Raw genomic sequence first — 23,527 nt, 5'->3', positions numbered from 1 at the left:
ATTATCCTAAAATTAATATTTTTACATTCAACCAACACAAATAATCCAGTTTCATTATGAGTTTATTCAATGAATACATTCACTTTTTCTTTTTTTACAATTTTGTTTACATTTTTACAAACATTTCCAACGTGAACATGTACACAATATTTACTCTGTAAAGACTGCCTTCACTTTTCAAGAAAATAATTAAATAAATAATTTAAAAAAAGCATATTGCCTTTAGGTGAAAGGATTTATCAATCATTACTTATAAAGGTGTTCTGCAAAAAAAGCAGCAAACAATTTATCAGTTGTTTAAAACAAGACTATTATGCAAAGGAATGTAACATGGTTGATATTGAAACAAAAGTACTGTAACAGTCAACAGTGCAACATTATAGAAAGACCAGAAATGTTCCTAACCTCAGATTTCAAGAGTTTATTTTTCAGGTGTAAATAAGACCTGGCATCGAAGAACACACTTCTGCACATTGTTCAGGTTGTCATGTATTTAGATGCCTTAAATCATGATGCCAACATCTTTGTAAGGATCTGTAGCCTCTGCTCCTTCATGTTTGACCACATAGATTCCTAAGGTGGTCTTGCGTACTGAGGTTAGGACTTCATGTTCAACATCCTAAAAAAATACATAAAGTAACAATTAACAACAGATCAGGGGTGAAAGGGATAGTTGATTTTAGAGAAACATCCAATATTTTTTATAAATGTAAATAATTTACCATGCACTCCTTCACAAGGTTTGAGAGGGCCAGGTAAACAGCAAGTGCATTCAAGATGAATTCACCTTTTCCCAGTGGTGTCATTCTGAACAATGAGACAAATAAGCAGTGTTCAGAAGAATTAACACAAATTATGCCAAAGTTATTTCTACAAGAGCCAAAAAAAATATTATCTGCAACTGCATCTGTGAGGGCCTCAAAATTCAGAGAACCAGTACAATAAAAGTAATAAGTGGTTCTAAACCAAAAGCTTTGCTACAGAAAAGCCATTAAATTAGCTTGGATGTCAGAGCTGTTCCAATTGTAGGTGCATAAATCACAAATCTGATGCTGCTGAGAAATAGGGTAAAGAGACGAACAAGCTCTGAAATTAAAACAGAATAAATCATGTACATATTAACATTCCAGAGCTTATATACAAAAATTCAAGGGATACCCAAAAGTTCTGTATTTTTTTTTTTTTTTTTTTACTGACAATTATGTCATTCAAACCCCCAAAGTCTTTTTTCCTATTTTTTACTGCTCATTTCTGTCATTACAATGACAGTCAATGGTGAATTCTTCTTCCGAAGCTTCAATAGCATCAAACAATTGCATGTGACTTTAGAAGCTTCAGAACAGGAACTCACCGTTGACTTTAATTGCATGGACAGAAATGAGCAGTACAACCACATAATTTACCTTTTTAGTTAGAAAAGCGAAAAATAAAAGGGATTCGGTGACATGAAGCAGAGTAAATGATGTTCATCTTTGGGTATACTATTTTAATCTATAGTGAATTATTGTCAGATAAAAAATGATGAAGAATATAACAGAACATACCAGATCCATAACTGATAGGATGCTTATGATCTTCTTTACCGCTGTTCCTTCTGTCTTGTTGAAATTTTTGAGGAGCTGGGTTCAGAAATGAACAAAAAGGACAAATCAGGTTGGTTGCTGATAAATTTGAGTCTTTACAATATTATCATATACCAAGACTAACAGTATTTCTTTAACAGCATTTATCTGAATTACATCTAAAATACTTCAATTTATAATTTGGAATTGCATACAATAACCATCCAAGTAATTCATCACAGATGACATTACATTATAAAGACTTACCTCTAAAGAGTGCTGGCTATCTGTTATTAAATTCAGTGACGAAACGCAGATCTTCGATCATCTCATGTCTCCTGTGCGTAAATGTTCTGTCCATCAGCACCTTGATAACCTGCACAAGTATTGAGCATATGTGGGACCACAGCGAATTCCATGTTTTAAAACTTTGTCTGTGTCCATGTACCAACCTGAAGTGTTTTAAAAGCTTAGATCTGGATGTTTGAGAAGAGCCACAATCTATGCACGTCACATGCAGGACTCCAAAATTCTGAGGAAACAAAAATGAAGATGTGAGTCAAATAATAATAATAATAATAATACAAAAAAATTAAAATAAACTGTAGTAAAATTATTTTGGATGACCTAATAAGCTTACCAGATGCTACAGTAGATGCCATCTTACTCGAGTCAGTGTCAAACGTGTTTATTGCCATATGCCTATGCATTCTGTGTTTCAAAAGTTTCAGAGTTATTATTTGACATTAAATAAAAATGCTCAACATTAAGGAAGTTATTAAAATGTATACTAAAACTAGATACAACTGCTGTATTGGGGCACAACATGGAGAAACTCTTCTTAACTAGCAATTAGGGCTGAACGATATTCTGTTTTAACATCGACATCGCGATGTGCGAATGAGCGATAGTCACATCGCCGGAACATGCGATGTGAAGGGTAACGTTAGTAGCACACAGTAAACACGAGTTTGTTGTATGGCTTTTTGCTGGGGTGACATACGCGTTCCGCGTGCCTGCACAGTGATTGGTTCGCTGTGCCGCAGCTCACCGCTCACAGCCAACATTCACTGGCAATCCTATAGCTAAAAATGCGCTACGAAGAGGATCCAAAAAAGTCAAAATCAGCTATTTGGGACTAGCCTATTTCGTCTACAAAAAGGAGGATGTTGACCAAAAAGAGGTAGGCTACTTTGCTGGAGTGTTATAAAGTTGTGGATGTTTTTTTTTTTAAAGTCGTTTATTTTTCGTGTTCGCATTTATGAGGAAAAAACAATGTTATTAAGGACGCGACCGTTATGAAAGCGGCAGTAAAAGACTGCTTTAAAACTTTCACAGATACCTCAAACAGAAAGCACAAAGCCTTTCTTTAAAACGAATTTCGTTTCGTATTAATTGTATCTTAATTTTAATCAGTATTTCATTATCCAATTTCCTGGATTTAATAAATAAATATTAAATAGCCTATAGCAGCCAGCGCCTGAACTGGAGATTATAAGCTATCATCCATGAACCGCAACTCAGCATAAAAGGTAGCCTACTCGCCTCACACACCTAATAATAATAATAATAATAATAATAATAAAATAGAAATATTACTATTATCTACAGAAATCTCTACTTTTAAACAGAACCATTAAAAAAAAAAAATAATAGCCTAATCTGTATGAAAAGTGCATTTCTCCCGATCACTGCTGCGAAGATCGCGAGTCAGTATTGTCAACTTAATCTTTACAGAAAACACTTGTTTATTAATAAACAATTAAAATGTCACATCGCAATATTTTACATATTATTAATCATTACTTTTGCTGGTTATAGGTGCCGTTTACATGAACGCGTCACTGAATCAGCACAGAAAACATAATTTTTCGGGTCCTAGAACCTGAAGAACGTTAGGTCCTGTGAAGAACGTTCACCGAATTCTGAGAGAAATATGTTTCTGGAATAAAATATTAAGTGGCCTTTTTTTTTACTTGTAATGAAGCTTGCTTATTAGTGAAATTATTAATAACATGGAATGGTAATTATTGACTTTAGCCTGGATTGATGGCTCGCAATATCGCGATATATATCGTTGGGAAAAAAAATATCGCAATGTAATTTTTTTCCAATATCGTGCAGCCCTACTAGCAATTTTATAAAAAAATAAGGTCATTTGCCATTTTTTGTATGGGTGAATTCAAATATTATCAAAGTTCAGCAAGTTTAAAAGATCACATAAGAGCTAAAAACCGCTAGCAGCTAACAACACCACTTGAGGACAAGTGCTAAAGCAACTTCAATAAATACCAACAAAAACAGCGATTGACTATTCTAATTTACTGACAGCCTCAATATTAAAGGATAGGAAGTAAAATAACTCACCTTTTGGTCCAGATAAATACAAAATGTTGATTGCAGCCTCCGTTTGAGCATGATTTGATTCCCACAAAATGGAGAACGAGTGCTAAGAGATGAGCTACGCATTAACGTTCTTTGAAATATTTGCGCATGCGCAAATATAGCTCCACCTGTTGACCAAAGTGCGGTACTGCAGCGGTAACACAACTGCATTTCGTTCATTTAACTTAAGTGAGTTGTGTAAATTTGAGAAATGACCTTTTCTAATTCTGTCAACACAACTGTTTTAGTTTTAATGCACAAACACAAGAACATTATTTAATTTGAGCATAGTTACATTTCTTTGGTTCAACAACAGCCATGTTTCATTTTTTAGAGTGTAGTAAAGTCAGTTGAAACTTTTGATTTATTATGACTTTAACACCCTTTTAGAGGCCTTTTATTTTGTAAATGCTTTTTCGATTGCTGTGCATGGCAGGTTTAGAGACAGCTCTTAGGTTTCGGTTTATGATGCGAATAACAATTTTTTTTTTTTTTTTTTTTACATGGACTAGATTAACACCTCTAAATCTTTATTAGAAGTTTTAACCGGATTAATAGAGCTGTGTGTTCTTACAAGCAAGGGTATGTTGTGCTTTCATCAAACACATCCTAAAACCATCATAGTATTTTTCATAATACATTTATAATATTATACATTTTATCTGATTTACTAAGTTCAGTCAGCTTTTCTGAAAATAAAAATAACAGAAATGCTATACTAATCACTAGCCTGCGGCTGCTAGTTGACACGCGGCTCTGTAAACAGACAGTGATTAGACAGACTGTGATCGTATGCTGTTTAATCTGTCAGTACTGATCACTGTCAGCTTGATTAATTTACGATTGGACGTATGTGTGATTTTACCATTGAAATTACATGTACACAGGCAAGCCAGCAGTCAAAATATTGCTTTTCTACAGCACAGATATGAAGTTGCTTTGACTACTAAGACATCCAAAAAGAGTAATATGTCGCCAGAGGCTACTCTGATGCCTGGCAGCTCTCCATCATTTCAGACGATATTTCAATAGCTCAAATTGTACCTAGTTTACCCTATTTCCCCCTCACATATATTTTCTCCCTTATTTGTTAACACCCTCCTTCAGCACCATTTAAGACCTGATAGTCTCACTATTTTAGATCTGACAGTCTCACTTCAAAGGCACATTTTTATGTTGTGGTATAATATCAAAAATGCATGATTCATCATCCTATCGTTCCATCATCATTGTAGAATATAAATAGTCAAATGGAAAGTATACAACAAGTAATTTCTTTGAAGAGATCATAATTGTTCTGTAATTTGTGTGTAGATTCTTGGACTCAGCTGATTGTGAATTCTGCCAAAGTTCTGACTGATGCAGCTGAAAGCAGAGCTGGCAGACATCTGAAGTCCTGCTTTATAATTTACACCACACAAGCTAACAAATATGTTTATGTGGCCATGCTGATGCAACGGGAGCCAAATTGAGAGAAAACAAAGACGTTGTGGTATGAGAAATACAGATTTTAAATAAAATAAAAATGATGGGAATAAATGTACATACAGACCCTTTCCCAAAAATTAGAATATCATGGAAAAGTTTATTTATTTCCATAATTCCATTCACAACGTTAAACTTCCATAGATTATAGATTCAGGGCCCACAACTTAAACCATTTCACGTATTTAGTTGTTTATTTGTACATAATTTGGGCTTCCAGCTCATAAAACCCACGAAAACAGGATTTCAAAAAATTTGAATATTACATGAAATCACACAGTAATTACACAGTGATACCATGGTCATTGAACCAGGTTTTGGTTCTTTTGGCAGTGTGGGCAGGTGCAAATCCTGCTGGAAAATGAAGTCAGCATCTCCATAAAGCTTGTCTGCTGAAGGAAGCATGAAGTGCTCTGAAAATGTCCTGGTAGACGGCTGCGTTGAGTGGACAGCACAGTGGACCAACACCAGCTGATGACATGACCATGACACGACCAATGACCATGGTATACTGTGTGATTTCATGTAATATTCAAATTTTTTGAAATCCTGTTTTCGTGGGTTTTATGAGCTGGAAGCCCAAATTATGTACAAATGAACAACAAAATACTTGAAATCGTTTAAGTTGTGGGCCCTGAATCTATAATCTATGGAAGTTTAACGCTTTGAATGGAATTATGGAAATAAATAAACTTTTCCATGATATTCTAATTTTTTGGAAAGGGTCTGTACATTAATGCAGTGGGAATAATTTAATGTTAATGCCAATGACATAAAAATATGTTGCTCCCCTAAATAGACCACTTTTCTAAATATCCGAATCACGTTTACTGAAAATAGTGGCATACAACTAGTGAGCAAGCTTAAGAAAACTAACAAACAAAACTTATTGTTGAAAAGTACAATACCGTTCAAAAGTGTTTTGTTTTTAATATATATTAAAATATAATTTATTCCTATCTGCAGTGTCATATGATCCTTCAGAAATCACTCTAACATGCTGATTTGCTTCCCAATAAACATTTTGTTGTTGTGCTATTTCAAAAGAGCAATAAATAAATAAATAATTTTAATACAAATATGTTGTGAGTAACATTATAAATGCATTTACTAGTCAAAGTGTTAATAAAAAAAAAAAAAAAAAAAAAAAAAACCTTTCCATTGATGCCTGGTTTGTTAAGAGAGGATAATATTTGGCCGAGACACAACTATTTGAAAATCTGGAATCTGAGGGTGCAAAATAGACTAAACATTGAGAAAATTGCCTTTAAAGTTGTCCATTTATGCTGTATTTTTTATTTTATTTTTATGCGCAATTGTGCTGCATTCACTCACAAAAATAAATGTTTTATATATTTACAGGAGGAAATTTACAAAATATCTTCATGGAACATGAATACTTAATATCCTAATGATTTTTGGCATAGAAGAAAAATCGATACATTTGACCCACACAATGTATTGTTGGCTATTGCCACAAATATACCCGTGCGACTTGTGACTGGTTTTGTAATCCAGGGTCACATATGCTTATTTGGTTTAATAGCTTACTATTGAAATACATTTTGTATTGTATTATTATTATTATTATTATTATTATTTTGTTCTTTAATTTTTATTCTACCTATTAGAACCACTTTGTGGACCACACTTTAAAAAACCCTGACAGATAAGCAGGTGAAATGGCTAAAGTGGACTTAAAGGTCTTTACGTTAAGCAGAGCTGTAAATGTGCAGCTTGAGATTGGGATATTTACTGTGCAATAGTGGTCATATGAGGAGAATGGAAGATGTCATTTGAGATCTTGCTTGGCCGATTTTCTTCCTTCAGCCACCATCTCTGTGGGACTCCGGGTCGAATCTGTTGGACCGTATCTCAACAAGTGAGACAGCATGTCTGATGAGATTGCATGTATTGGCATCCCCCTGTCTTATTTCCCCATGAAGTACAGAAGGTCACTCCTACTGTATATACCTAAAGGGACCTGGAAAATAGAGTTAGCTCTGGTCTTCTTGGACATTAGCATCCACCCCATGTCTGTAGACTTTCTTGAGCTGGTTGAGCTGACACCACTTAACACAAATTGTAAACCAAACCCCTTTATTCCTCCTCCTTTCCCTCAGAGTGATTGCAGAGCCATCCGGAAGCTTCTACAGATTGTATTTCTCAGACTTATACTTGTATCAGGTGTAGTGATTGTACACAGGAGCAACAGTAATGCTTACAAGTAGCTCAGCAACACAGTTCTGCAGCTGAACAAATTGTGGGCTCCAGGTTAGATGTTGTCCACCTGTCAAAAGTGTCCGACTGTGCTGTCCTTTCCTTGTTTTGGGTTGTATTAAAGGGCTCATACAGTGTCCACCTTTTCCAAATTCAGTATCCAGCAGTAGAAGATGTGTGACTCATAGATGAACCATATATGGGGTCCAAGGAATGATGGAGAACAGGGTCAGGTCTTGGCAATGTAGTTTTCACATTTCACGTACTTCACACTGCCTGTCCTACATGGTCTTCCTGTAGGCAACCTTACCCCCATCACCCTCAGCTACCTCTATTTGTGTCTTAGTTCCTCGTTATCGTGTGCCCTTAAGGCACCTCTTCCTCTCATTCAGAAGCGCTTCCAGGTCACAGGTTGCCCCAGGCGTTTAAACCCCAGCTGATCATCCCTTCACTGCTCTCTGTGGTCACTGACTGCTTGCACGAAGGTGAATAAGGTTGTTGGGAGGTGAACACATCCTTGACTCCCATACAGCATGATCTGCAGCCAGTATATGGGAAATCTTAAGTGTTATTGCACCAGGAAGGCCACTTAATGAGCCGATGGTGGTTAAAATAGAGTTTGTATGTGCAACCTGTTGTGAGTGACATGACACGTTGAAAGTGTATCAGCAGTGGGAGTGACATTTACCACTGTGAGAGTAACATTCGAAAACTTCAGCGTGTGCAATATTGCTGCAGGCTAGGCTCAATGGCAGCTCAGTGTCTGGTGTGAGTAGTTGTTCTTTGGCTGTTTTTACCTCTCTTTTTCCACTGTTCTTATTAGGAAACCCTCAACGATATCAGTATCAGCAGGAATATAACAGGAATATGTCTCTCGCCGACCCAGGCTCATTGGAAAAACGTACCTGTGGTGACATTTGTGCAAAATGATATTACATTGCTTTATTCATATTTTGCTGCAGTTCAAAGTGAAATGTCTCGTGAGAGGCGCTAAAAGCGCTTTTAGTTTTCTAAACTGATCAATGTGAACGTTGCGATGTTTTATAACGGTTGTTGTATACCTATCACAGCAGTTAGGAAATTAAATGTCCGGTGAGTGGCACTAAAAGGTTAATGCTCTCTCATTTGAAAATAATCTACCACCGGCTACACTTTATTTCGATGGTCCACTTTAGACATTCTTATAACTATAAGTAACGTTGCATCTACATGTCGACTAACTTTCATTATTAGACTGGTAGGGTTAGGTTTAGAATAGTAATGTAGTTGAAAAGTTACTTACAGTCAGAATAATGTCTGTTGAGGAGCATCACAATAAAGAGTTTGCAGATATTAAGCAGACAGTCTACTAATACTCTAATGAAAGTTAGTCGACATGTAGGTGCAACGTTACTTATACCATCTAAAGTGGACCATCCAAATAAATGTAACAAAAGTAAATGTTTGAAACGCATTTACGAGTACAGTATATCCAGATCAAAACACAGGCAAAGAAGGAGCAGAAACAAGCAATCTCATTTGTAAGCAGATCCATATGAAAAATATGCCATCATCAACAAACAGTATATAAATCAAACTCGGCCTAATGTCACCGAGTGAAATGTCGGCTCAGGAAGTGGTTAGGACTGCGCAAGCTTTGAGGGTGTTGAAGGACTCAATCTACTCATCTATGTTTTGATCATCGTACTGAATCTGATCCAGACGTACACTGTAAAGAGGTTGCTGTAAATTTTACAGTAACTTACTGGCAGCTGGATGTCAGTAAGTTACTGAAAAATGTTTTACAGTATTATTACTGTATTTTCACTTACAGTATACTGTACCATTTACTGTAATTGCATTTACAGTATTATTACTGTATTTTCACTTACAGTATACTGTATCATTTACTGTACTTGCATTTACAGTATTATTACCGTATTTTCATTTACAGTATTAGTATTGAGTTTTTTTTTCATTTAAATTTTCTTTTTTTAATTTATGTTTACCCCACCCCCCAAAAAATCACAATAACTCACAAACATTTGTCCTTATAATATTCTTTTTAATCGTTGAACATTTTGTTTTAGAAGTACAAATTACAAATCTTGACCTTTAGGAGCCACTAGCTGAAAAAAAAAAAAGGCAACATCTCCAAAGTCCATAGAATTAATCTCCTGGTGACCATTTGTATCTGTAGCATGGCAAAAACGTACACACACTGGAAAGCAAAACAGGCCTTAAAACAATAAAATACAGTCAAAGTCAGTGTTGTTACATTTCAGTAATTTTGCCAGTCAAAGTTGACAAGCTCTCTGATGAGAAACACTGAGGGTTTCAGGCTGATGCTTTTCTTTGGACCTTTCCAGATTTCCATCTGATCTGTGCCTTTGGTGTTTGGTGCCATCAGGGTTGACTCTCAGAATGAACCTGCAAACACAAGCAGGGAAAAATATATAATTTTTTCAGACCGGTGTTGGCAGAATTTTCCCTAACCCTCAAACTTGATGCTGCATGTACTTTGGCGTTAATAAAAGCACTACATCTGATTCTGAATCCACCTACAGTAGTGGTGGAGGAAAAATCGATTCTGTTCAGTGTTGCGATATTTTGCGCACGCAATTATATTGATACAGTAGCGCAAAGTATTCCAATATAGGTTATAAGGCTGTGACGGTGGCAGTTTTTTTTACCACTGCGGTGGTAATGGACCAACTACCTGCAGTGGTTGGGGGGTAATTATGAAAATTGAAATAAAAAAATTTAGTTTATTCGAGCAAAAAAGTCTTTATTTGAGCAATTCCGTCAAAGAAGCAACACGAAGCCTGTAAAGCATTCAAATACATATCAGTAAATATTAGAAACTTACATAATAGAAAAGTTAAATCTATAAAAAAAAAAAAAAACTTTTGTTTAATACTTCCACACAAAGACACGTGATTCCACATGAAGCTATACCGCTCTGTGCTTTGAGAGGGATGTGGGACACGAGGAGGAAAGAGACCATCGATCTATTTTCTGATATCTTCATGTTTTCTACTTGTTGTAAAAGGTATGAAAAGTGAATTTAATCTTCCACAAGGGCAAGACATTTAAGCTATGTTTGAAATTGCGCTGCCAAAGAGAGCGAAACTAAAAATCAAATAAACTTGACGCGCCGTACATGTCTAATAACTAGCAAAAACTGTGTTGAAATGAATCTGACGTGCAAGTAAAAATGTAGGCTATCTGTCCTACAACGTTTTTCTACTTTACCACAGTAAAGAATGTGAATGTAATAGGCCTAAATAAAAGCGAACCAAGGAAGAAACGTTTATAATCCCCTTCGAAAATCGAGACGTAAGTGAAGATTTTGGGAAAAAAACAAGGTATTACATGCAGGGATGAGTCACAATTTTTGGATATTCGATTAGTTTATTTAATTATAGAATTATAGTATATCGAATAGGTTGTGTAATTATTCTCTAAAATAAAAATCTCCATGTTTTTGGTGCTAATGCGGTGGTGACGCGTTCATATAATTACGTTCTGTAATAAGGTCCTGTGTCCTGAATGTTCAAGGACAAAGTTTTTGCACTAGCCTCCAGTAAATGTGTAGAAGATGTTCACAGATTTAATGTGACATTTGAAGTGAGTTGAGCAGTCTTATTTTTTGTAATGTCTTTGAATAATATGGGGGACATGAATCGCAATATATCGCAGAATCGAATCGCAATACTTGCTGTATCGCAATGTTAGGAAGCGCAATAATATTGAATTGTGGCCCAAATATCGCAATACTATCGAATCATCAAATTTTTGCCAATTTCCACCCCTAACCTACAGGGATGGTATTACCCCATAATACATTACATTAAAATCATTAAAGCTTCATTATTTTTCAATACATTCCTGTAGCTTAGATTTCCAGGGAATGGATAATTTAAATTAAACTTAAATACAATGTAAGTTGCTTTGGATAAAAGTGACTTCCAAATGCATGCATGTAAATGTAATGTAATGTAAAAAAAAAATATATATATATATATATATATTGGTTTACCTGATTCTGCATTCGACAAAATAGACAGCTAATGCTGAAGAGTCGTCTGTTAGCAGTTGTAACTGGATGATGATTCTGCCCTTCATTGTCAGCATCCATGTTTTTGCTTTGAGAACAGACTCTCCTGAAACAGACAAAGTCACAGCAGCCTTTTAGTGTTATAGTTTACAGAAAAAAACTAAAATACAATAACAGAACTTATTACTAACAACAATAACATGTGGGGTGAAGATGAGGTAAGATATAATGTTGTATGGTGTTTATAGTTTTTAATCAATTAAACAACATTAAAAATATTAGTTAGCAAAACTTTGCTATATTGATAATGGTATATTGCTAACCCTTTCCTCCTCCTTCTCCTCTTCCTCCTCCAACGTCAACCCGTTCTGTGTATTAGTGGAGAGCGTCAGCAGTGATGTACAGTCCGGAGGGAATGGCCGCTGCAAATTCAAAATAAAGAACAGAAAAGAACATGTTTGCCTGCTTAACTAATGCATACTTCAGCTAATTTAGTTGATGTCATCTTACTCACCTGTAGATGTTATCACCATTACGAAGGCAATCACAAAAAAGACTCCAAAATACACCTCCGACATTTCAGACGACATAATTCAGACCACAAACTTGAAAATAAAACAAAAGATGAAATTAACAATGGTGTTGGATAAAGGGTTAGTTTACTCAAAATTGTAAATTCTGTCACCATTTACTCACCCTCAACTTGTTCATAACTTCCATTAAATTATTTAATGTGCTGTATACAAAAGAAGATATTTTAAAGAACATGAGCAACCAAACAGTTACTGGTCCCCATTGACATCCAAAGTATTTTTTCTATTATAGAAGTCCATGCGGACCAGCCACTATTTACCAACATTATTAAAAAAATCTTATTTTATGTTCAGACGAAAGAACTTCATGCAGGTTTAGAACACGTTGTGGGCGAGTAAATGATGACATACATAATTTTCTGTTTAAGGTGTACTACGTTATCCCTTTAACTTAGTTTTACTCAGTATTTACGTTGTACATCTGCCAAAAAGTTGTGAAAGAGGAGACAGAACATACCAAAGTTATTATGCTTCTCTGTTTAATAAGTTTACTTCGGCTAATTTAGGTGAAGTTGACCATAACGTTACATACCAGTTGATGTTATCACAATGAAAAGGCTCCAACACACTCCATCGGTGCAGATGGCATTATCCAGATCACAAACCTGAAAATAAATCATATAGGCCTACGTGAAAATATTGTTTAAAACCCGCACTTTAACAAGGGTTTCGTCTATCTCACTTTACCTCAGTATTTCACGTTGAGTTCGCTGTTGTGTTAGCTCGGTTAACGTTACGACGACTCCGCCCGCGGCCCGCCTGATGAGCTAACTTGCGTTAAAGAGGCAGGGTTCGAAATGAGGGGGGTCTGGGGGGGTCCCGGACCCTCCATAAGTCATTAGGGACCCCCCATAAGAATTTATTTTTGGATTTTGGGGGGTCCCCGACAAATATATTTTAACATTAAAAATAATTGTGAAAATTATAGGTCTTTAGTGACGTTTTATATTTATAACAGTAATTCATTTATTTCCTAGCGCGAGGCAGCAATCAGGGCAGCTATTAGCTGAGTGAGTTTCTATACAGCGTCACAGATTGTTGTTATGGTGCTCCCGCAGACACGCACTGTAGCTGAACGCGGCAAAACGAAACCTCACAAAGAGTGAAATCCTGTAAGTGCTTCGATTATATTTATATCTCTATAATTGCTTATAGTAAAATATTAGGAGTTCGAGTTCCTATATCAAAAGTTGCATTAACTAGATACGCAGTGTAATGATTAGAAGAGTACGTTTGTCAACGTTTCTTGTTAGCTAAGTAGGCTATGTGTATGAAGGCAAATTATCTGCCAGCTAACAGCAGACTATGGAAACTTGTTTCCGCCACAGAGTGAAAAATAAAAAAGGTAATTCTGACGTTTTATTTTAGAATTACGTGATATAAAGTCGCAATTGCAGGTTATAAAGTCAGAATTGCGTGATATAAAGTCGCAATTATGTGTTATTAAGTCAAAATTGCGTGATATAAAGTCAGAATTATGAGATATAAACTTGCAATTGCGAGAAATATACTTGAAATTCTGACTTTTTTTCTCAGAATTGCATGTTTATATCTCGCAATTCTGACTTTATAATACGCAATTGGGAGATATAAAGTCAGAATTGCCTGTTATAAAATCTGAATTGTGAGATATAATTCTGAGGTAAAAAAAATAAAATAAAGTCAGAATTGCTTTGATTATAAAGTCAGAATTTCGTGATATAAACTCGCAATTAGGCCTATGTGTTATAAAGTCAGATTTGCAGTCAGAATTGCGTGATATAAAGTCGCAATTATGTGTTAAGTCAAAATTGCGTGATATAAAGTCGCAATTGCGTGTTATAAAGTCAGAATTATGAGATATAAACTCGCAATTGCGAGAAATATAGCCTACTTGAAATTCTGACTTTTTTTCTCAGAATTGCATGTTTATATCTCGCAATTCTGACTTTATAATATGCAATTGGGAGATATAAAGTCAGAATTGCATGTTATAAAATCTGAATTGTGAGATATAATTCTGAGGTAAAAAAAAAATAATAAAGTCAGAATTGCTTTGCTTATAAAGTCAGAATTTCGTGATATAAACTCGCAATTAGGCCTATGTGTTATAAAGTCAGATTTGCATGAAATAAAGTCGCAATTGCGAGAAAAAAAAGACACCACTACAATACTGGGCCTGGCCCAAACCATGAAAAACATCCCAAGACCATTATCCCACCTTGAACACTTCAACATTGCTCCATATAATTTTGCCTACAGTATATAGTGTAGCAAGGTAGTCTTCAGAATTTTTAATAATTTAATAATTTAATTTTAGGGGACCCCCCAAGAGTCCTAAGTCATTTCGAACCCTGGGCAGAGGAACACACAACCATTATTTCTTTTTAATAGTTTTAACTAAAGAATATTTCGGCTAATATAGGTGAACTTAACTTACTCACCAGTTAATATTATCACCGTGACAGCGACCCGGCCGACAGTCAGGAAAAAAGACAGTAATAAAGGCACCAAAAAACCATTCTGACGACAGTCAGGAAAAAAAGGCACTAAAACCATTCAGACGAAAACAAAACGATACATCATGTTAGTTTGCTGTTAACATAAGTAAAAACATTTGAAAATTTTTGTTTTACATAAAATAGAAATCATATACTAACCTTTTTGGTGAGTTACAAGATCTTTTGTCCATGCATTAACTGCCACTTCACCCCTCAAAAAAACACTTGAAAAGAAATCCCTCTTGCCATTGGTCAGTTTTTCGCGGGCAAGTTCACTACTGTAAATTGATTTACAGTAGTGAAGAATTACAGTAGTGACCCTACATTTTCCCATAATCCTTTGCTGTTTACAGTAACATACTGTATATATATTTTACAGTATCTTACTGTACATATTACAGTAAAATACTGTTCAAATTACAGAAATCCGTTACAGTGTAGTCTTTGGCAAAAACATGATTTTCTCAGCTTTTTGCTCAAAATTGTTCTTTTATGAAACTTACCCACATTCAAGTGTTGATAGATAAAAGAATACATGAAGCTAGAATAAAACATTTTTTGTTTAAAAGCAGAGGGTCTGTTCTTTCTTTTGATATATTGCATGTTCAGATATTCATACAATACAATATTCTAGGGGCCATGAAATGTTTGTGAAAATGACAACTTTTTTTAAAGAAACGCTGGCGGGGAAAGAGTTAATCAGTAATCTGCCCCTGTAATCCTAATTTGTGTGAAATGGAATACAAGTTGTTGGTGTTTTATTGCCACTAGTGTTCAACTGGAACCTGCAGTGAATTGTATAGGTACGTCTTGGGAGTTTTGCAAAAATGTTGGCAGAGGCATGTTTTTCCAATAAGCCTATTGTAGCACTCGCAGTACTCCCACTGGTTCCTCATTAGCATCATTAGCTCCTCTATCTTGTTGGCAAGGGATCTAACATTTCTGACCATGAGAGAGGTTATAAAGGTTGTAGTGCCTTTGAATTGTGGTTATGACATTAACAATGTGAACATTATGCACTTATTATGAAATACAGTGTTTCTTAATATGAGGGTCTGGAGCAATGCCAGAATGAATTTATGCCATTGGCAGTTTTTCAAATTTGAGTTATTATGAAGTTGTTGTTGTAATGGCATTCCATTTTGGCTAAATCTCTCTTACGTTAAACTGCTATATCACATCACCTTTTTGTCTTGAAAGAAAGACTGATCCTTTACCCACAACATCAATATGGATGAACTGTGTGTAACAAATGCAAACAGAAGGGTGAATGATTCAATCTCATGCCATGTCCTCTGTGTCCTCCCAAGGAGGAGAAGAGCTTTGTGAAGATAATCACTTAAAATAAAATTAACCATCCTTTGCTCAGCTGCTTGTTGCTTAGTAACTTTATACCATCTGGGATACATATATTTCCAACAAGGGAGTGAAGGAGAGCAAGAGAAAGAGAGAGCTCAGAGAAACTATCATGTGCATGTATTAATTATCTGTTTTATACACTATTTAAGCAGAGAATGAAATGCCTTTCCCATTAGATTAATTTTCCCTCCTGCCCTTCCACATTGTGCTAGGAACAGTGGCATACTGCATTTCTTTTGGCCCATTGTCTAGGAACCATGAGATAAGGCTTCTTCCACATGCAGTGATGTCATGCATGAAAGTTTGTGGCAAGATAAATAGTGCTGGGTTTGACAAGAGATAGTACAGTCCACTGATGAAAAAAATGAATAAAAATGAATGGGAAATATTGTAACACAATATTTGTCCGCTGGAAGAAGGGACATTTTTCAGCTAACAGAGCTTGATATGCAATCCTGTCTTTAATCTACAGAGACACCTGTAAGCAAGCCATTCATAGGTTGATTTCTCAATCAAAGTGTAAAATCTATGGAGCTTTCACTGTTTTATTGTCCATTTTGAAAGCAGTCACCATTTTTGCAATTCTGTGTGATGCCGGTACGGGTGCAGAAATAACACACTTGACTTTTAATTGTATAAACATCTGAGTTATTTTTTACACAGTTATCTATTATTCTTGACTCAAACTGTGTCTCGACATCATGAACACAATTAGGGATGTCCCGATACCACTTTTTGCAGAACGAGTCCGATACCGATACTGTAATTTTTGGTACTCGCCGATACCGATACCGTAACCGATACCTGAATTTTCACTGCATTTGTAATTTTTAAATGTATTAGTAGATAAACCAAAAGATTATAAATCATATTAGTTGGCTTAATTTGTTCATCAAATATATATATTTCTTTCAGTTATTTTCATGCTTAATTAAGCCTGCTAAAATGCATATGAGCTTCTGTAAGCCTACTGTCACTGTTCATTCTATTGCTCTATCATATTTTATCTTTCATTTAATAGCACAGCACATATTTAGAGCTGCTTCAGCAGGGCTCAGTGCTGAGGACTGGGTCAGCGGTTCAAATGTTTGTCAAAACCAGTGAAATATCAATTATTTAATCCAATTTTGATACTACAACAAAAACTAGCAGCCTAATTAATGTGAATTTAAAGTAAGCAGTCAGTAACAAAATAAAAACAAACAATTGAATTACAAATAGGACAAATATATACAATATAGAACAAAGAAAGGCTACAAATGAAATAAAAAGTGTTTTTAGAGTTTTTCGGGTAGATCTAACAGGTACAGAAATTTGAATAAAGTAATCAAATGTGAAAAAAAGCATATTCATTACTGTATGAATTATATATAGATGGATATTTTTCTAAAGTTGAAAAGGGTAGCCTATTTAGTCAAGAGCAGTGAGTAATTTCTTTGTCCTTTGTTTGATTAACATTTAAACACAGAAGCAGGTTTATCAAACTGCTGCCCCTTTAAGACCGAGCGCACGGACCGCATTTGAACATGCTACGTTCATTTGAGATATAACCGACTTTGTTTACTATAGGATACTCACCAAGACGGGCGTTATTACATAGTTGTGTATGAATTCGTCCGTACAAGCGCAAGACGTGAAAGACAATTTAATTCAGTATTCGCGCGCTGAGACCCTGGTTTGAGGGGCGCGCGCTTCGGATGTTTGCATTCATGAAACTTCTCTGCACACGTCCTCTGCACACGTCCTGTAATAATGTAGGGAACCACTCGTTATACTTCAGTCAGGTAACAGTTCATGTTTTACTTTACTTACATATACGATTTAGTTTTCATCCAAATAACATGTGCTGAGTGAACGATCAGCAATCAAGAGCATTCAACAGAAGTGCGCTTCTCGCTCGCTCTCTATCTCTCTCTCTGCCTCTCTCTCTCTCGTCAGTTAACGTTGATATAATAAGCTAAAGCTACATGCCTCGTTTAATTTCGTTGCCATTGACATCGGACTGAACAAACTTTCCACTGTTGTCTGTTTAAAGGGATGTGCTCGACCAGCTCGTGCGTCTATGACTCAGTTCACCTCGACAAAGCACTCGCGGTGGCCAGTTTCGTTTCACAAAATGTACGTGGTATCGGTGCGTGGTATCGGCGAATTTTTACGAGTACGAGTATATGAGGACAGTATCGGCCCGATCCCCGATGCCAGTATCGGTATCGGGCCATCCCTAAACACAATGCCAAAAGATAGAGGTTCTAAAGCAATCAGTAAACATTTAACAGTGACACAAATCAATGCTTTTCAAATGGTTTTGCTTCAGGATGGAAATATGGGACGCATTCTCCAGTTTATTTTTGTCTTCCAACCACGTATGATTATCTGCAGCACGGTTGAGAACCACTGATGTAAATGACAAGTGTTCTTCTCCTCACGGAAAATTAATTACACATAGGAGTTTTTTTTAATACTAAATACTAAAAGTATTTTTATAAGTAATGGCCATAATTATTTTCTTATGTTCTCTCATTTTAATGCTCAGGTTTTTTGTCCTTTGAAGAGCGTGATCATTCAATTCAAATCGAGACATTTGAAAAAAGAATCATGTTTTTTTACAAGCATCTTACTGCACACATCTGTCATAAAGACATTGATACATTCTTGCATATAGTGCTGTCACAAAAAAAAAAACCCAATGCATATTAATCAAACTAGCTTAATAGTCATAGGCATCGACAGAGTCTGCATTATAGGGGGACCATACTGAATACCCCTTCTGATGAAGTGATGAATTATGTCATAATTTTCTCAAAGCATGCCGTTCCAAACCAACACTACCATTTTTTTTTTAAAATACATTAATACTTTTATTCAGCAAGAGCATATCAATTAGGCCATTATTTTGGCCTTGTCGGCTCCTCAGGTAAAATCCCATGGTATCATAAACCTGTTAAAACTCAATAAATACTGTTTCATTCACTTTTCCATAAAAGAAACCACATTGTTGTTGTTGTTTTTTTCATGTTAAGTCCTTTACCCTAGACGGGGCGTAACAATAGTATATATATATATATATATATATATATATATATATATATATATATATATATATATATATATATATATATATATATATATATATATATATATATATATATATATATATATTCCATGTATGAAATTCCAAATGCACCCTTAAGTAATTCATCCTTGTGTCGACACTGGTCTGAGAACACTGTGACTTCACAAACAAATCCAATTTGCTATATTCCCACTTGATTTCAAACTGACCCGGCTGTTTCCTCATAGCTCATCTTAAGCATCCCTATCTATCAGACTCTCAGTCAAAGCTTTCTCTAGTGTCTAAACACCCTAAGGGTGTGCAAGACAACACAGAGGGAAATCGCTTAAATGAGTAGTGAGTGACGGATCAAGAAGTCTTGACCTGATTCTTTTTCATCACACCAGTTTCTCCTCTGAGCTCAGTCACAAATGTGACCTCAGAGGGCTAACTAGACTTGTGACTTGTGTCCACCCACTAATCCGACACAATTTACAGCATCCGTTTCAAAAGAAGTCAAACTTTTGATAAATGGGTGGATGTACAGATCATTTATGTTGACATTTTAAGTGCGTTGGTAGTATCTGTCAAAAATGAACTTACCAGAAACTATCTGCCAGAAAAGATGACACCAGATATCTGCAACGGACACCCGTATGGAATTAAAACACGACTTTCTCATTTATCACACCCATAAAATGTACATGAAGGGCTGTCGGATTGAATTGATATTTTCCACTGGCCGATATTTTTATTTTGCCCTACTTGGCTTTCTCTAGTGCAATTTGTTGCATTATTAATTGACTGAAACATTTGTGTTCACTGCCATCTTTCTGGCTGACATGCCCACTTTGTCACACAGAACTCAGGAAGTCTGGATAATGGGACAAGCGGATACAGACACACACACACACACACACACACACACACACACACACACACACACACACGGTAAATGGTTGAGCGAATCCGAAAACAAACACACTCGGCTCGGTTTGATATCCCACTGTCCGGCGCTCTGCCACAGTCTCTCCTGCTAATCAGTGCAGGAATATGTGGCGCACGGGTGTCAGGTGATTTATTTGCTCCTTCTAAGGTGCCGCTGAAATGGCTCATAAAAATGACTTCACAAACTGATTTCGGACCAGTTTTTACTCTCACAAGAAGGTTAGTCCAGGATATTTTTAGTCGAAGGAGTCAGGAATTGATTTTGTGTCGTGCACCGAGAGTTTGGGCCGCTTTCAGAATCAGAACTAGAGGTATTGTGTTTGGCAAGTATAATTATATGCTCCTCTTTATTTGGTTAAAGGATTAAAGGAGTAGTTCACTCAATATTAAAATGCCATTTAATTACTCACATCACTCCATACTTTCTCTCTCTCTTTGTTTTTTGTTTTTTTATGGAACCAAAAAGCTGGTGCTTTGCAATGATGTTTTACACATGATTCCACATAATTTTGTAATCTACTAAATAATTAAAATAATAAATGGATCCAAACTAAATGTATCTAAATGTATAGCTATACGTTTTATTGTTTCTGAAAGAATAATCTTATGCTCCCCTGAAGGCTGCAATTATTTGATCAAAAATACAGTAAAACAGTAATGTTGTAATGTTGTTACATTTTCAAATAACTGTTTTCTATTTTAATATATATATATATATATATATATATATATATATATATATATATATATATATATATATATATATATATATATATATATATATATATATATATATATGCATACCACCTGATCCTTCACAAATCATAATATGCTGATTTGTTGCTCAAAAAACTTTGTATTCATTTTTGATCAATTTAATGCATCCTTGCTGAATAAAAGTATTCATCTCTTTCTTTAAAAAACAATCACATATATTAGTTTTGCCATCCTCTTCCTTCCATTCCCATTCCCATTCCAATCTGGTAAGATGTGGCCAATTCAACTCAAATTCACACTCATGAGTAGAAAGGAAGTTAAAATGATTCAGATTTCCCCAACCGTGGCATTTAGAAGTGTAGACTTGTTATTCACATAATAACATTAGACTATAGTATACAGATATAAAATTAGGAACAGTGTAATATATGGAACCGAAGTACTGTAGTTGGGCAGCACTGGAGGGGTGCAACTGACAGACGGTTTGACGCTTGATTGAGAATTTAAGAACTTGCTACTAGAGGTGTGTGTGTTGACAGGTGGTGTGTGAAGAGCAGTACTTGTTCAGAACCATCAAAAGTTGTCTGTAGAAACCAACCAAGACAATCTGACCACCTATGATTTTGTCTGCAAGCTCAATACTTTGCTGTAGTTAGCCGTAGGCATACGCAATGAAAAGAGTCACAGTGGATGTATATAAATATATAATATTGGTAATATGATAAATTATATAATGGCAACATGGTTTGGAGTCATCTACTTTTGTCTGTTCGCCTGCCCAAGTTCACTTATTCAACAACATGACCATTGTATTGCCTTTAAAGCTGTGTTGGACTGATTTATATTTTGAAAAGCACTATACAAATTCGTTCGAATGCATGAATATTTACGATTCTATTCTGGACAGATCAACAGTCTCTGAGAGACTATTTAGAATATTTAGGATGTTTATTTATTTATTTATTTAATGTTGAGCACAGGTATTATAACTGCCAACCTGAAAATTCACAATTCATTTTCCAGGAATCAAAGTTAGATACATTTTGTAGCCATACTACATAATGAGACCTGGAAGTAGATGAATTGTTCTGACCTTTGCTGGGAGAAAGACTGGACCACTTAAAACCCTAATGTGTTGTTAATTGTATTATAGATGAATGGCCTTACTCATATGCAACGGTCAGTTTGGATATGCATAATGAGACTATTCACATGGCAATCTACCTTTCAATGAGCGAAATGTATTGAACAGTGTATGTCATTAATCCATACCACCTTTTATAGAAACCTGAGTCATTGCTGCTGTACGTGGCGCAGCCTCTCTCTCTCCGTTTTGATATGCTGCACAATGACGCCGAGTTTTGCCGCTAAAACCCATTAGGGCACTCACCGTCGTAAAACTTGCATGATCCTGTAAATCTTTTAGCAATGCTAGTTTGAATTTCTGCTTGTGAAGGAGAAAGGGGAAAAAAGGTTAGGTACTGGTAAGCAAGTGTTAGTGTTCTAAAAGGTGCAGATGTGATAGGACCTAACGTTATTAAAGCCGAAGAACATGAGCAAAACATCATCCTCAGAGGCCTTGTTATTCAATCCTCTGCTCACTTCAAAAACTCCCTGAATGAATCCATTTTTTAACACGGAGAGAAGATAATCCGATGTCAACGCTGAAATATTTAGAGGTGTTCACCTCTGTATTTGCATGGAATTGGAGTCCATGGCTTCCCAAGTGGTGTTGTAAGCTAAATTTGCTTTAGAAGTGGAGATGCATTGGAGAAGCATGTTGTCCTCAGCGAAAGATGTTAGAATCATGGCCCACATGTTGCTCGGATTCAATTTACAAGGATGTATACATGTCCTTCATGATGCATTTAACATGAGCCATGTATTGCTTTTTTTTTTTTTACCAAGGATACATAATTGTTACCAAGGATACAAATGGTTAAATCTAACAGAGAAGACTTTTTGCTTCTAGGGGCAAACAGGCTGACAGTGTGAAGTCAAAGTTTAAAGTGAAGGGAGAATGAACAGAAATTTGGTAAGAAATGATAGGGAAAGAAGAGGGGAGAGAGGCAATGAGAAACAGACAAAGGGCAAATCCAATCCGTCTCTGGTGGGATATTTCCTGCCCAAGGTGAAATGCATCAAGTGTCCTAAGCAGTTAATTGATAAGAACATTCTATCTTTAACTGAGGACAAAGCTGTGCTCCTGGGATCGAAACCATTCAATGCTGTAGAGATGCTGCCATTTGCCTTGTTAAATCAGGCAAGTTTTTTTTTTTCATGTCTCTTATGACTATAACTATATTAGCACCCACACCAGTGGATGATAACTCACGGTTTATTCTAAGCGTGAGCTGCAGTTTTGACGTCTGCCGCTTTAAATGATTGAGCTCTTTAAAGCAGGTTGGAATCTGATTGGCTGTCAATGTTTTTTATCATTTATCAGCTGAAAAAATCATTCTAAATATGATTCCAACAAAATTGTTCCTCTGTGTTGCTATAGTTGTGATGTGAACACTATTCTCTATAGAATTTGATTGATTTATTATTACAACTTTATAGTTCTCGTTATATTTGTCATCCTTGATGTGAACAGCCCTTTAACCAGTTGACAAAATTTTGCTATATGTACAAGTGCACTTTAATGTCTCTTACTCCAATTGCAACAAATAGATCATTGTTCAAAT

At 35.7% G+C, this 23,527-nt stretch overlaps 3 long non-coding RNA genes across 4 annotated transcripts; all 3 read right to left on the bottom strand.

Moving 5' to 3' along the window:
* Positions 1–433: 433 nt before the first annotated feature.
* On the bottom strand, positions 434–1,601 carry LOC311301422. Its single transcript, XR_014629455.1, has 3 exons — positions 1,545–1,601; positions 723–807; positions 434–619 (listed from the first exon to the last, which is right to left on the bottom strand). It is a non-coding gene; the product is annotated as an uncharacterized lncRNA (long non-coding RNA).
* LOC311301423 lies at positions 1,596–2,397 on the bottom strand. The gene is made up of 4 exons (XR_014629456.1): positions 2,203–2,397; positions 2,015–2,094; positions 1,830–1,938; positions 1,596–1,619 (listed from the first exon to the last, which is right to left on the bottom strand). It is a non-coding gene; the product is annotated as an uncharacterized lncRNA (long non-coding RNA).
* A 7,509-nt stretch (positions 2,398–9,906) lies between these two features.
* Positions 9,907–12,866, bottom strand: LOC311300836. 2 transcript variants are annotated; one of them, XR_014629382.1, is made up of 6 exons: positions 12,817–12,855; positions 12,388–12,427; positions 12,206–12,296; positions 12,015–12,113; positions 11,674–11,797; positions 9,907–10,061 (listed from the first exon to the last, which is right to left on the bottom strand). It is a non-coding gene; the product is annotated as an uncharacterized lncRNA (long non-coding RNA). The 2 variants fall into 2 exon arrangements; XR_014629381.1 differs by lacking the exon at positions 12,388–12,427 and having other exon boundaries at positions 12,817–12,866.
* Between the last annotated feature and the right edge of the window lie 10,661 nt (positions 12,867–23,527).

This window comes from Rutilus rutilus, assembly GCF_951802725.1.
Source record: "Rutilus rutilus genome assembly, chromosome: 12".
Lineage (NCBI taxonomy): Eukaryota > Metazoa > Chordata > Actinopteri > Cypriniformes > Leuciscidae > Rutilus > Rutilus rutilus.
This window is presented reverse-complemented; position numbering and strand designations above follow the sequence as displayed.